Below are 14,466 nucleotides of genomic sequence, written 5' to 3'. Positions count from 1 at the left end.
CATCCCAAACCGTCCTGGGATTGCACAGGACACGAGGACCGCGGGGGTTTTGCCGAGTCAGCGAAATCTCCATTAAAACCTCATTTATGGCATCCCAATTTATGGAATCCCCATTTAGGACATCTGTGAAAAACGCCAATCACTTGGTTTTCTAAAAATTTTGAAAGTTTAATAATAATAAAATGGTTTTAAAAATAATAATACAATTAGAGTAATAAAACTGAGAGTTAGGACAATTACAAGACAATAAAAAGAATTACGGATGTCCGGGTGCTCTCGGACACTAAGTTATTAAAATCGTGCCTTGTGACCAAAAGAATAACCTTAAAAACAACAGCCTGTTGCATATTCCTGTATCTCATACATGATGCATAAATTCCTTGGAAATTAAGAACGTTTCTGGATTTTGTCAACTTCTTAAAGGTAATTAAATTAAGATTAAAATAAATCTTAATTTAATTTAATAAATTAAAATTATTTCACTGATGAATTTTCCTTTCTTGCTGATTAGGCTGGAAAATGCACAAAAACCATCCTGTTTTGAGGATTTATCCCACGTTTTGATCGTTATTTCCTGGGATTTATCCCTGGGATTTATCCCACATTTTGATCTTGATTTATCCCATTGATTTATCCCACATTTTGATTGTGAATTCTTGTCATTTATCCCACATTTTGCCCATGATTTCTTGTGATTTATCCCACATTTTAATTGTGATTTCCTATGATTTATCCCTACGATTTATCCCACAATTTGATTGTGATTTCTTGCGATTTATCCCACATTTTGCAAGGACAACAGATTTTTTTTTTCTATTTATTGTTAATATATAGAATATTAAAAGCGGGTTGGAGGGTGAAATTGCCACCTCTCCAATTACACTGCTTAAACCAACACTCCATTAATTCTCTCTACTCACCCAGAAGAATGTAAAACAATTCTTATTTACAAGAACGGCGTGAAAAGGTTTAGTAAAAATACGGAAATATCAAAAAGCAGAAGAAACTTTTAGAAGTTTTAAAACTCTCAAAAGAATAAGAACAACAGAGAAGTGCTGGATGCAAGGATGGAGCTGCTGGGTTCCCTCCTCAGAAATTCCCAGGATTTGACGCTGCCAGCAGAGGGCACGTTGGGACTGAGAAATTCTGATTATTTCTGAGCCATTTCATTCACAAATCGCCAGCGCAGAATGAATTCGTGCCGATTTTTTCACATCCCTCAGCTGGGAAAATCCTCCCCAAAAAATTCCACCCCAATCCACCCTCCTCCCACTTGAGACTGCAAATTCCTCTGGGACCCACCCAAAAAAAATTCCTTGGGTAACCAAATCTGGGGCAGTTTGATGTGCTGAGGAAAATGGATTTTCTGGGAATATTTGGGTTTTTTTTTTCCCCATATGGACATTGGGTTGTTCCTTCCAGGAATGGAAACTCCAACACGCAGAGTTTCAAGCCACGGGGATGTTGGGGTTTATATTTTATTTTGAGTTTTGAGGCATTTTTTTTTAATATTTGATGAATATTATTGGTTTGTTCGAGTGTTATTGGTGGCAATTTGTGGCTATTAAAGACTCTGGCAGTGAAAATTTTGGAATTTTCTCCCTGGATTTGTTATTTGGAGGAGGAATCTGATCCTGAAGGGAATTCCCAGTCAGGTGTGGGGATGTGGATGAGCTCCAGGTGGAATTTTGACTTTTCCCAAAGATTCCAAAGGCACAGAGAGTGGGGAAGAGTTTTTCCAACAATGCCAAACACCTCTCAAGGTGGGAGTTAGGATATTCCAGGGGGGAATTTTCCAGAGGAAAAACCTGGAGAGGTTTTTCCAAACCTAGAAATAACCACAGAGGGGAGAAGCTGCTCTTTGATCCCACAAATAACAAATTCCAGGAAACCAACAGGGAGCTGGGAGGGCTCCCAAATATCCATCTCCACTGGGAAACCCTTTGGAGAGTTGGAATTCACCCCAGGAATTCCCAGAAAATCCTGCATGGCGTGGACACCCCGTGGCTCCCTCTGGAACTTGTGCTCCTCAGCAGATCCCCGTGGTCAGGTTGGAATATCAGACCCCATTCCTGCTTCCAGGATTTGGTGGATTTTTTTGTTTTGGGACTTTTATTTCAACATCCACTGATGTCAAATGTGTTCCTTCCCATCCCACCAGCTCCTGAGCTAATCCAGCAGGAATTTCACCCCCAGCTCCAGCCTGGGACTCAGGGAACGTTCTGCTCCCTCCTGTCCTCCCCCTGCCTGCAGTTCTGGGATCCAAAGGGACGAGGAGATGGATCCAAGCTGCTTTTTTATTCTATTTCTTTCTTTCTTTTTGCTGCAGTTCAGATGGGAACTTTATTTCCTGTGGAAAAGCAGATTTTGGGTTGCTGAGAGAGCAGAGAAGCTCTGCAGGTTTCTCTCTCTCTACCCCCAAATCCTCAGACCCCCATCCTATACTCAGGCACAAACTCTGCTGTTGGGATTCCCTGACCAGGACAGGAGCCTTGCGAGTCTTTGGACTTAAAATAAACTGTTTTTTAAAATTATTTTAGGGGAAGAGCTGAAGAAGCAGCAGGATCTGAGAGCCAGAGCTGAGCAGCTCCTTGGTGTGACAGGATGGGTGACAGCACTGTTGTCACCTTCTCCTGCTCATTAAATCTGTCATTTTAAGCTGTCACTTTGAGAAAATCCCTAAATCTGATGAAAAGTCCCTTTTTTTTTCTTCCCAGTGGGATCCTGGAGTTAGAGAAGGAATAAGGATGGATGAAATGCAGGAATTGTGTGAACTCATTGGAACCTCTCAGCTGCTCAAGGTGAGTTTAGAGCTGAGCTTTGGGCTGGTTCTTGTTTGATCAGATCAGTTCCCCGGCCCTATTTGCAGATGAAATGGAAATTGCTGCTATGAGGGCAAGGAGCTGATAAAAGATCCTCGATAAGGAAAAAAAAAAAAATATATCTTCAGGGAAAGGGGAGAAATCCTGCAAAAAGCTGCTGGGAGAGGGAGGTTTCTTCAAGCACTTGGACCCTTTTTTTTCCCCTCTTCCCTCAAAAAAAATTGCCTTTTTATGACTTTTCTTGATTTCAGAAGGAGCAGTGTCCCTAAAAATCATCCTCTCACCTCCTCCAACCCAGAACAGACCCCAAAAATCCCTGCAGCATTTTGGGGTCCTGTCACCCTTTTATACCCAGAACTGAACCCACAGAGTTCTGCAGCTTTTGGGGTCCTGTCACCCCTTCCCAACCAGGTCTGTGCAGCCTTTTTGGGGTCCTGTCACCCCTTTACAGCCAGAACTGAACCCACCAAAGCCCTGCAGCCTTTTTGGGGTCCTGCCACCCGTCCCCACCAGCCTGGCAGGGCAATTTGGTGTCTCTGGGGACCTCAGAAGCCACAAGGGGACACCAGGGCTGAGACAGAGATATGGGGTGGCAGCAGCTGCTCAGGATGTGCCGCTGATTCTGGGACAATTCCTGCCCTTTTTGGAACAATTCCTGCCCTTTTTGGAAATCGAGAGTCAGGAGAGGAGGAGCAGCCCCTGATAAAGTCCCCAAGGATGTCACCCAAAAAGGGGACACAGCCCCTGATAAAGTCCCCAAGGATGGCAGCCCAAATGGGATAAAGTCCCCACGGATGTCACCCAAAAGAGGGGGGACAGTGCCTGATAAAGTCCCCAGGGATGGCTGCCCCAAAAGGGGATAAAGTCCCCAGGGATGTCACCCAAAAGAGGGGACACAGCCCCTGATAAAGTCCTCATAGATGTCACCCCAAAAAGGGGACAGTGCCTGATAAAGTCCCCATGGATGGCACCCAAAAGAGAGGGGACAGTCTCTGATAAAGTCCCCAGGGATGCCACCCCAAAAGGGGACACAGCCCCTGATAAAGTCCCCAAGGATGGCAGCCCCAAAAGGGGAGAAAGTCCCCATGGATGTCACCCAAAAAGGGGACACAGCCCCTGATAAAGTCCCCAAGGATGTCACCCCAAAAAGGGGACGGTGCCTGATAATGTCCCCATGGATGACACCCAAAAGGAGGGGACAGTGCCTGATAAAGTCCCCAAGGATGGCAGCCCCAAAAGGGGATAAAGTCCCCATGGATGTCACCCAAAAGGGGACACAGCCCCTGATAAAGTCCCCAAGGATGTCACCCCAAAAAGGGGACACAGCCCCTGATAAAGTCCCCAGGGATGCCACCCCAGAGGCACAGCTGGAGGAGCTGCACAGCTGGGAGGCCACGATAGGTGCTGTGCTGTCACCTCCCTGTCACCTCCCTGTGTCCCTCCCTCCCTCCCAGCTCCAGCTCTTCCTCTCTCTGCTGGAGGTTTCTCCATAATTCCTTCTGGAAGTTTCTGCCTTGTTGGGATCCTTCTCCCCCAGGAAATGCGAATTTGAGGAGGGAAAAATAAGTGAAGGAAATGTTTGTGGCTAAAACCTTGATCCCCATCACATCCCTGGAGAAAATTCCCCTCAGGATGTGTCCCTTGGGTTGGCTGTGAGGAATTCCGGGGGGTGGCACCCCAAAAACTGATCTGAGCAGATTTTCCACACTCCACTTGGGCAGGGAGGGAAAGAGGTTTTATATCCCCATTTTTTAGGGTTTTTTTTGGGGTTGTTTTTTTCTTTTTTTCTTTTTTTTTCTTTTTTGGGATTGTTTTGGTTTTTTTTCTTTTTTGGGATTGTTTTGTTTTGTTTTATTTGCTTTTTTGGGATTGTTTTGTTTTGTTCTGTTTGTTTTGGGGGGGGAATTTTTGTGTTGGTTTGGTTTTGGTTTTTTGTTTATTTGGTTGGTTTTTTTTGTTTTCTTGTTTTGTTTGGGGGATTTTTGTTTGGATTTGAGCTGGAAAAACCTCAGGAATTCGGAGTTTTCCCCTGATTTTAGCAGGAAGGTTGGATAAGGGACCTTCCTCAGCCTCACCCCCAGAGCCGGGGCTGTTTTGGGGGGAAATATTCAGATGTTGATAAAATGATTTCCCACGGGCCCAGCTTTGGGGCTGTGGCTTTGGGGGCACCCGGGGGGGGGTGACAGGCCACGCTTCACGTGCACACAACTGTCACCTCGTGTCACTTGGGGCTGGCTGCCTTTCCTCTGTGACAGATGAGCTCCCCACATCTGGCGGTGGCGGTTGGGATTGGTGGCGCGATTTAATCACAGCCAGAGAGGGGGGAAGGGGTGACAGTGACAAACTGGGGTGGCAGTGACAAACTGGGGTGACAATGGCAAACTGGAGGTGGCAGGGACAAACTGGGGTGGCAGAGACACACTAGGGGTGACGGGATCAGGGGTTGGCAGGGACAAACTGGGAGTGGCAGTGACAAACTGGGGTGACAGTGACAAACTGGGGGTGGCAGGGACAAACCGGGGGTGACAGTGGCAAACTGGGGTGACAGTGACAAACTGGGGTGGCAATGACAAACTGGGGTGGCAGGGACACACTGGGGGTGGCAGTGACAAACTGGGGTGGCAGTGACACACTGGAGGTAACAGTGACACAGTGGGGTGGCAGGGACAAATTGGGGTGACAATGTCAGACAAGGGGTGGCAATGGCAAACTGGGGGTGACAGTGACACACTGGGGTGGCAGGGACACAATGGGGTAGCAGTGACAAACTGGGGTGGCAGTGGCAAACTGGGGTGGCAGGAAAAACTGGGGGTGACAGGGACAGATGGGGTGACAATGGGAAACTGGGGGTGACAGGGACACACTGGGGGTGGCAGGGACAAACTGGGGGTGGCAGGGACACAATGGGGGTGGCAGTGACAAATTGGAGGTGGCAGGGACAAACTGGGGGTGACAGGAAAAAACTGGGGGTGGCAGGGACACACTGGGGTGACAGTGTCAGACAAGGGGTGGCAATGACAAAGTGGGGGTGACAATGGCAAACTGTGGGTGACAGTGGCAAACTGGGGTGACAATGTCAGACAAGGGGTGGCAATGACAAACTGGAGGTGGCAGTGACAAACTGGGGGTGACAATGGGAAACTGGGGTGGCAGGGACACACTGGGGGTGGCAGGGACAAACTGGGGTGACAGGAAAAACAGGGGGTGACAGTGACAAACTGGGGTGACAATGGCAAATGGGGGTGACAGTGACAAACTGGGGGTGACAATGGGAAACTGGGGTGGCAATGACAAACTGGGGGTGGCAGTGACAAACTGGGGGTGGCAGTGACAAACTGGGGTGACAATGGCAAACTGGGGTGACAGGGACACACTGGGGGGTGACAGTGACAGATGGGGTAACAATGGGAAACTGGAGGTGGCAGTGACAAACTGGGGTGACAATGGCAAACAGGGGTGACAGGGACTCACTGGGGTGACAGGGACAAACCCTTTAAGCCCCGGTTAACCCTTTAAACCCCTGTTAACCCTTTAAGCCCCAGTTAACCCTTTAAGCCCCGTACAAGCCCAGCTTTGCAGAGCCCAGCCCCGAGCTCAGGACCATCCCCAGCCACACTGAGCTCAAATCTGCCCCAAACCCCCCCTGAGCCCCCCAGGGCTGCAGCTGTGGGGCTGGGAGGGGATTTAGGGGTGCAAAAAGCCGCTCTGGGGGCGCCCCTGCAGCTCTCAGCTGTGCACCCAGCCCTGCAGGTGAGCAGAGATCGTTGCTCAGCATCTATTTTTCTTTTTTTTTTTTTTAACCTCCCAGCTCGATTTGCACTCTGCAGGAAGTAAAAGAAACACTTCTGAACGCTCTCGATGCAGGTAAAAATAAATTTGTGGGGCACAACGGGTTTTGTGGGGGACCCCCTGAAATCTGGGGGGGCAAAGCCAGACTTGTGTGTTTTGGAAAATTTTTGTTTCTTGTTGTCTCCATGCCACCATCAGGGGAATCATCCTGGAGGGGGAAAGGCCCTGAGGGCTCTCCTGGCTCCATCAGGGCAGGATTTTGGTGAAAAAATTGGGATTTTGGGGTGTCTTGGAGAATTTGCCAACCCTGTTTCACAGGAGAGCTCTCCGAGGTTCAGGGATTGGGAATGGTGAAAATCAATATTCACAGTGAAAATCCACATTGGGAATTGTGGAAATCAATATTCACAGTGAAAATCCATATTGGGAATGGTGGAAATCAATAGTCACTGAGAAAACCCACATTGGGAATGGTGAAAATCAATATTCACAGTGAAAATCCACATTGGGAATTGTGAAAATCAATATTCACTGTGAAAATCCATATTGGGGATTGTGAAAATCAATATTCACAGTGAAAATCCACATTGGGAATGGTGGAAATCAATATTCACAGTGAAAACCCACACTGGGAATTGTGAAAATCAATATTCACAGTGAAAATCCACATTGGGAATGGTGAAAATCAATATTCACAGTGAGAACCCACATTGGGAATGGTGGAAATCAATATTCACAGTGAAAATCCACATTGGGAAGAGCCAGGGATTGGGAATTGTGAAAATCAATATTCACAATGAAAATCCACATTGGGAATTGTGAAAATCAATATTCACAGTGAAAATCCACACTGGGAATAGTGAAAATCAATATTCACAGTGAAAATCCACATTGGGGATTGTGAAAATCAATATTCACAGTGAAAATCCACACTGGGAATAGTGAAAATCAATATTCACAGTGAAAATCCACATTGGGGATTGTGAAAATCAATATTCACAGTGAAAATCCACATTGGGAATGGTGAAAATCAATATTCACAGTGAAAATCCACATTGGGAATGGTGAAAATCAATATTCACAGTGAAAATCCACATTGGGAAGGGTGGAAATCAATATTCATAGTGAAAATCCACATTGGGAATTGTGAAAATCAATATTCACAGTGAAAATCCACATTGGGAATGGTGAATAATTCAAATAATCCCAATCCCAGCACCTGGCATCACTTCCCAACAGCCCAGGAGCTGCCCTGGCAGTGGGCTGAGCAGAAAAAATGCAAATTTCAATTTTGGAGGTAATTTCAAGTCTCTCACACGCAGAGACTGAGGCAGGATGGATTTCCTGGAGGGGGCTGAGGAAAAATTTGGGATTTTCATTCCAAACCTTGCAGGGCTGAGGAAAAATTTGGGATTTTCATTCTGAACACTGCAGAGCTGAGGAAAAATTTGGGATTTTCATTCTGAACACTGCAGAGCTGAGGAAAAATTTGGGATTTTCATTCCAAACCACGCAGGGCTGAGGAAAATTGTAGGATTGCCATTGAAACCCTGCAGAGCTGAGGAAAAAAATTGGGATTTCCCTTGAAACCCTGCTGGGCTGAGGAAAAATTAGGGATTTCCATTCCAAACCACGCAGGGCTGAGGAAAAATTTGGGATTTTCATTCTAAACTCTGCAGGGCTGAGGAAAAATTTGGGATTTTCATTCCAAATCATGCAGAGCTGAGGAAAAATTTTGGATTTTCATTCCAAACCATGCAGGGCTGAGGAAAATTGTGGGATTTCCATTGAAAAACCTACAGGGCTGAGGAAAAATTAGGGATTTTCATTTCAAACCCTGCAGGGCTGAGGAAAATTGTGGGATTTCCATTGAAAAACCTGCAGGGCTGAGGAAAAATTTGGGATTTTCATTCCAAACCATGAGGAAAAATTGTGGGATTTTCATTCCAAACCCTGCAGAGCTGAGGAAAAATGTGGGATTTCCATTGAAAAACCTGCAGGGCTGAGGAAAAGTTTGGGATTTCCATGGAAAGCCTGCAGAGCTGAGGAAAAATGTGGGATTTTCATTCCAAACCCTGCAGAGCTGAGGAAAAATGTGGGATTTCCATGGAAAACCTGCAGTTTCATGGCTGAGCCGCCTCTGGAAGTGCAGGCAGCTCTTCCCCTTTATTCTGCAGGGCGCTGATAGCTCAGGGCAGCCTCTCCCTGCGCCTGGGGACAGGGACAGGGACACTGCTGGCAGTGCTATCACTCCCTGTCCCCTTTCCCCACACATTTGTTTGTCTCATTTCTGCTGCATTCTGAGAAACCCGTGCCTGGAGCAGCAGAGAACCAAAATTAAAAAAAAAAAAAACCAAAAAAACCCCAAAAACTGAAAAAAAAAAAGCTTTTTTGCTTTATCTCCACCCTCTCTGCTCTTGAGGTGGCCACAGGGCCTCGATAACAGCAGGCTGGGCTGGCAGGATTAGACACCAAGGTGCCACCTCTGCCAGGCTCTGGTGACATCCAGATGTGGCACAGCTGCCCAGCTGCTCTCCCAAAAAAACCCAAACTCCTGAGGGGTTTCTCCATCGCTGCAGCCCCTCCTCAGTGGGGTCAGAGCCTCTCCCAAGTGCCCCGTTTGGGGACACTTTGTAGGATTGTCCCACCGTGGTCAGGCTGGGTAGAAATCAGCCCAAAGGATGGAGAATTTATGGGAATTTACGGTGGGTTTAGGTGGGTTTTTCTGTAGGAAATAAGGCCAAAAGTTCTGAAAAGCTTTGGGTCCATCCTGATGGCCAACAGGATGATTTTTGTGGTGTGGGGAGGGATTTTCCCCTTTAGGGCATCACAGCCAAATCCTGCTCCTCCTAAAAGCTGGGAGAGAGGGAGTCACAGGCAGAAAATCAGGGATTTATTTCAGGTAGAAAAAGCAGCTCCTCCCAGGATTCTGGGGGACAAACATCCTCTGAAGTTTGGGGTTTTGGGAGACAAACCTCCAGTGAAATTTAGGGGTTTGGGAGATGCAAGATTTGGGGTTTTGGGAGACAAACATCCAGTGAAATTTGGGGCTTTGGGAGATGTGAGATTTGGGGTTCTGGGAGACAAACCTCCAGTGAAATTTAGGGGTTTGGGAGATGTGAGATTTGGGGTTTGGGGAGAAAAATACCCTGTGAAGTTTGGGGTTTTGGGAGACAAACATCCAGTGAAATTTGGGGGTTTGGGGGATGTGAGATTTGGGGTTTGGGGAGAAAAATACCCTGTGAAGTTTGGGGTTTTGGGAGACAAACATCCAGTGAAATTTGGGGTTTGGGGGATGTGAAATTTGGGGTTTTGGGAGACAAATATCCAGTGAAATTTGGGGTTTTGGGAGACAAACATCCAGTGAAATTTGGGGTTTTGGGAGATGTGAGATTTGGGATTTGGGGAGACAAACACCTGTGAAATTTTGTGTTATGAACACTCAGTGAAGTTTGGGGTTCTGGGAGACAAACATCCAGTGAAATGTGGGGGTTTGGGGGATGTGAGATTTGGGGTTTGGGGATAAAAATACCCTCTGAAGTTTGGGATTCTGGAGATGAACACCCTGTGAAGTTTGGGGTTCTGAGGACCAACACCCTGTGAAATTTGGGGGTTCTCAGGGCCAGGTCCCCACCCTGCCCAGTGCCACGTCCTGGGCAGCAGGGGTGGAGTCTCTGACAGTTATCTTTGGAGATTATTATTATTTTTTCCCCCCACCAGTTTGATTTTTAGCTCACCCAATACTTAGGCAGCTCTGATCTCCTCTTTAATTAATTGCAGGAATGTCACTTTGATTGTTTCTTACTAATGAGCATTTCCTTATCCCTGTTTTTATTCCCTGTGTGGGAACATCAGGAATCACTGCTTGCTGAACTGGAGGAACTTTATTTATACCCCTGAGATGTTTTTACACAAATTTGGCCCCGCTTTACATTAAACCCTGTTTATTTTACATTTCTGCTGATTTAAATACAGTCACACCGAGCTGGTTTCACCACCACAACATCCTCTGCTGCCTGGTGGAAGGAGCAAAGCTCTGATCTGCCTGCAACCACCTGATTTTTGAGGCAAATTCTCCCCTAAATCCCTTTTCCCATCGGCTGTGCCACACTCCAGAGCCAGCCAGGTCCTGTCCTTGTCACAAATTCCGTGGCCAGGCCAGTCCAGGCAGCACAAACCCTTTGGCAGCTTTTCCCAGGAAACCAAATCCCACATTTCCCCTTTTCCCTGGGCTCTCAGGCAGCTCCTTTGTCCTCCTTATCTCCAGGTTGGCACCAGAGCCCAAAAAATAAAATAAAATCCCAATTTTGGGCTGGGGGTGCTTTTAAAACAATGGTATTCCCAAATCTTGGATTCCCACCCCTTGGAGCAGGCAGGACTTCAAAGTCCCCCTGGGAGTTGTCATTCCAAAAGCAGCTCTGAGCTCTGGAAGTCCCTAAATCCTGCGGGAAGCTGATTAATTTATACCCTGTTAATTACCAGGTGCCATTTCATTGCATAATGTCATTTTCAAGGGGAATTAAATCCTTTGTTTCTGTGTTTGTGGAGTTGTTTTGAAAGGCATCATCTCCCACCCGGGGATTTTCTCCCATCCTGAAAGTCTTTTATTACCTTTAATAAAAGAAAATTATTAATAATTAATCACCTAAATACAAATGGGCTCTGTGCCCTGGAAGTGCAGAACAAATATGGTCAATTTTAGAGTTCCATGTGGGTATTTTGGAGCACCTGGAGTGTCTGAATTTTACCTGCCTGGAGGGAAACTGAGGCCAGGAGCAGCTGAATGCTCTGAGCAGAGCAAAAATAAAAAAAAAAACAAACTGGAAAATCAATTCCCAATCCCCGGCTCTTCCCAATGTGGATTTTCACAGTGAATATTGATTTTCACAATTCCCAATATGGATTTTCACTGTGATTATTGATTTTCACAATCCCTAATATGAATTTTCACACTGAATATTGATTTTCACAATCCCTAATATGGATTTTCACACTGAATATTGATTTTCACAATTATTAATGTGGATTTTCATACTGAATATTGATTTTCACATACCCCAATCCCTGGCTCTTCCCAATATGGATTTTCACAGTGAATATTGATTTTCACAATTCCCAATGTGGATTTTCACTGTGAATATTGATTTTCACAATTCCCAATGTGGATTTTCACTGTGAATATTGATTTTCACGATCCCAAATATGGATTTTCACCATTCCCAATCCCAGACTCTTCCCAATATGGATTTGCACTCTGAATATTGATTTTCACAATCCCCAACCCCTTGCTCTTCCCTATACCAATGTCCACCATGAATATCAACCCCGTATTTTTATTACACATCCCATTAGTGGGAAAAACCTCATTTTTCTCTCGACAAAACTCATTTAGGAAACTAAAAAAAATCAGAAATCGCCGTGCTGCTGAGAGGTGTGAGCTGAGCACCCCCCAGGCCCTCCAGGCAGGGGACAGCACCCAGGCTGTGAAAAATGCATATTTTATCAGGTAAATATACTTTTAGGTTCCAATTTTAAGTTTAAAATAGAGACTATGTATGTGGGGGGAGTTTTTTTTTGTTTAGGAATGAGATACTCGCTTCGAGGAACACCTAAATCATCCAAAAAAAAGGAATTTATGGTTTTCTTATCAGAAGAAGCGAATTTCTTCAGGCCTTGGGGATGAAGGGAAACAGCTGAAACACAACAGACAGAGTTCTTGTTTTAAATAAATATATGCATAACCATGAAGGAGATATGAATATGCAACAGGCTGTTGTTTTTAAGGTTATTCTTTTGTTCACAAGGGATGCTTTTCGTGACTTAGTGTCTGTAATTCTTTGCTTTTTATTGCCTTGTAATTGTCCTAACTGTCAATTTTATAGCTCTAATTGTATTATTATTATTTTATAACCATTTTATTATTATTATTTTTAATATTTTTTAAAAAAATATTAAAAAAAACTTTAAAAATTTTTTTAAAATATTAAAAAAAACCTTTAAAAATTTTTAAAAACCAAGTTTTTCACCCAGGCTCTGTGTCCCTGTGCCCGTGCCAGCAGCTGGCACAGCCTGGCAGCCCTGGAGGAAGCAGCAGAGCTGGGGAGGTGAAATTGCCACGGGCTGTGCTGGTGTCTCCAGGAAACCTTTCAGGATTCTCAGCAGAGCCAGATCTCCTTCCTCTCCTTCCCTCCTTCCTCCCTGCCAGCAGCAGGGGGGGTTTGGGGGGTTTTTAAAGCAGAATTTGCTCCTGGCTCTGCTGGAGCAGCGGCTTTTGTTGGGGATTTTTAAGCTCTTCCGCATCCTGCTCGTGGGTTTGGGGGAGATCGGAGCTCCCCAGGACCCCAAAACCGAGTGGGGAGAGCGAAATGTTCCTCACCCTCCTGCCCTGGAGCTGCTGCAGCGTTTCTCAGAGATTTCCCAGCCAAAATCCCAAAACTTTACCAATGTTCATCTCCCCAAACCCCAAAACTTCACAGTGTGTTCGTCTCCCAAAACCCCAAAACTTCACCAGATGTTCATGTCCTAAAACCCCAAAACTTCAGAGGGTGTTCATGTCCCAGAACCCCAAAACTTCAGAGGGTATTCATCTATCAGAACCCCAAACTTCACCAGATGTTCATGTCCCAAAACCCAAAACTTCACCAGATGTTCATCTCTCCAAATCCCAAACTTTACCAATGTTCATCTCCCCAAACCCCAAACTTTACCAGATGTTCATGTCCCAAAACCCCAAAACTTCACAGGGTGTTCATCTCCCAGAATCCCAAACTTTACCAATTTTCATCTCCCCAAACCCCAAAACTTTAGAGGGTGTTCATCTCCCAGAACCCCAAAACTTCACCAGATGTTCATGTCCCAGAACCCCAAAACTTCACCAGATGTTCATCTCCCAAACACCCAAATTTCACAGGGTGTTCATCTCTCAGAACCCCAAACTTTGCCAGATGTTCATGTCCCAAAACCCCAAAACTTCACCAGATATTCATCTCTCCAAAGCCCAAACTTTACCAATTTTCATCTCCCCAAACCCCAAAACTTTAGAGGGTGTTCATCTCCCCAAAATCCCAGAACTTCACCAGATGTTCATGTCCCAGAGCCCCAAAACTTCACAGGGTGTTCATGTCCTAAAATCCCAAAACTTCACCAGATGTTCATGTCCCAGAACCCCAAATTTTACCAATTTTCATCTCCCCAAACCCCAAAACTTCAAAGGGTGTTCGTCTCCCAAAACCCCAAAACTTTACCAATGTTCATGTCCCCAAACCCCAAAACTTCACAGGGTGTTCGTTTCCCAAAACCCCAAAACTTTACCAATGTTCATGTCCCAAAACCCCAAAACTTCACAGGGTGTTCATGTCCCAGAACCCCAAAACTTCACAGGGTGTTCATCTCCCAAAACCCCAAAACTTCACCAGATGTTCATGTCCCAGAACCCCAAAACTTCACAGGGTGTTCATGTCCCAGAACCCCAAAACTTCACCAGATATTCATCTCTCCAAACCCCAAAACTTCACAGGGTGTTCATCTCCCAGGACCCCAAACTTCGCTGACTTTGGAACTGGGATCTCTCCTCAGGCTTTTCCTGCTGAGTTTTGGAGCAGCTGAACCTCTCACTGTGATCTTGGGGTGAAAAAAAATGAGGGATACCTTTCCCTGGAGAGAAAATAGATTATTATCCCAGAAAAAAAAAATTTAAAAAATTATCCCAGAATAAAAAAAAAAAAAAAAGAAAATTATCATCCCAGATTAAAAAATTTATTATCCCAGAATAAAAAAATTATTCTCCCAGAATAAAAAAATTATTTTCCCCTCCAACAGGCAGGGCAGCAAATCCCAGGAAATTCCCTTTGTGCTG

This window comes from Taeniopygia guttata, chromosome 26 (assembly GCF_048771995.1).
Source record: "Taeniopygia guttata chromosome 26, bTaeGut7.mat, whole genome shotgun sequence".
Taxonomy (NCBI): domain Eukaryota; kingdom Metazoa; phylum Chordata; class Aves; order Passeriformes; family Estrildidae; genus Taeniopygia; species Taeniopygia guttata.
This window is presented reverse-complemented; position numbering follows the sequence as displayed.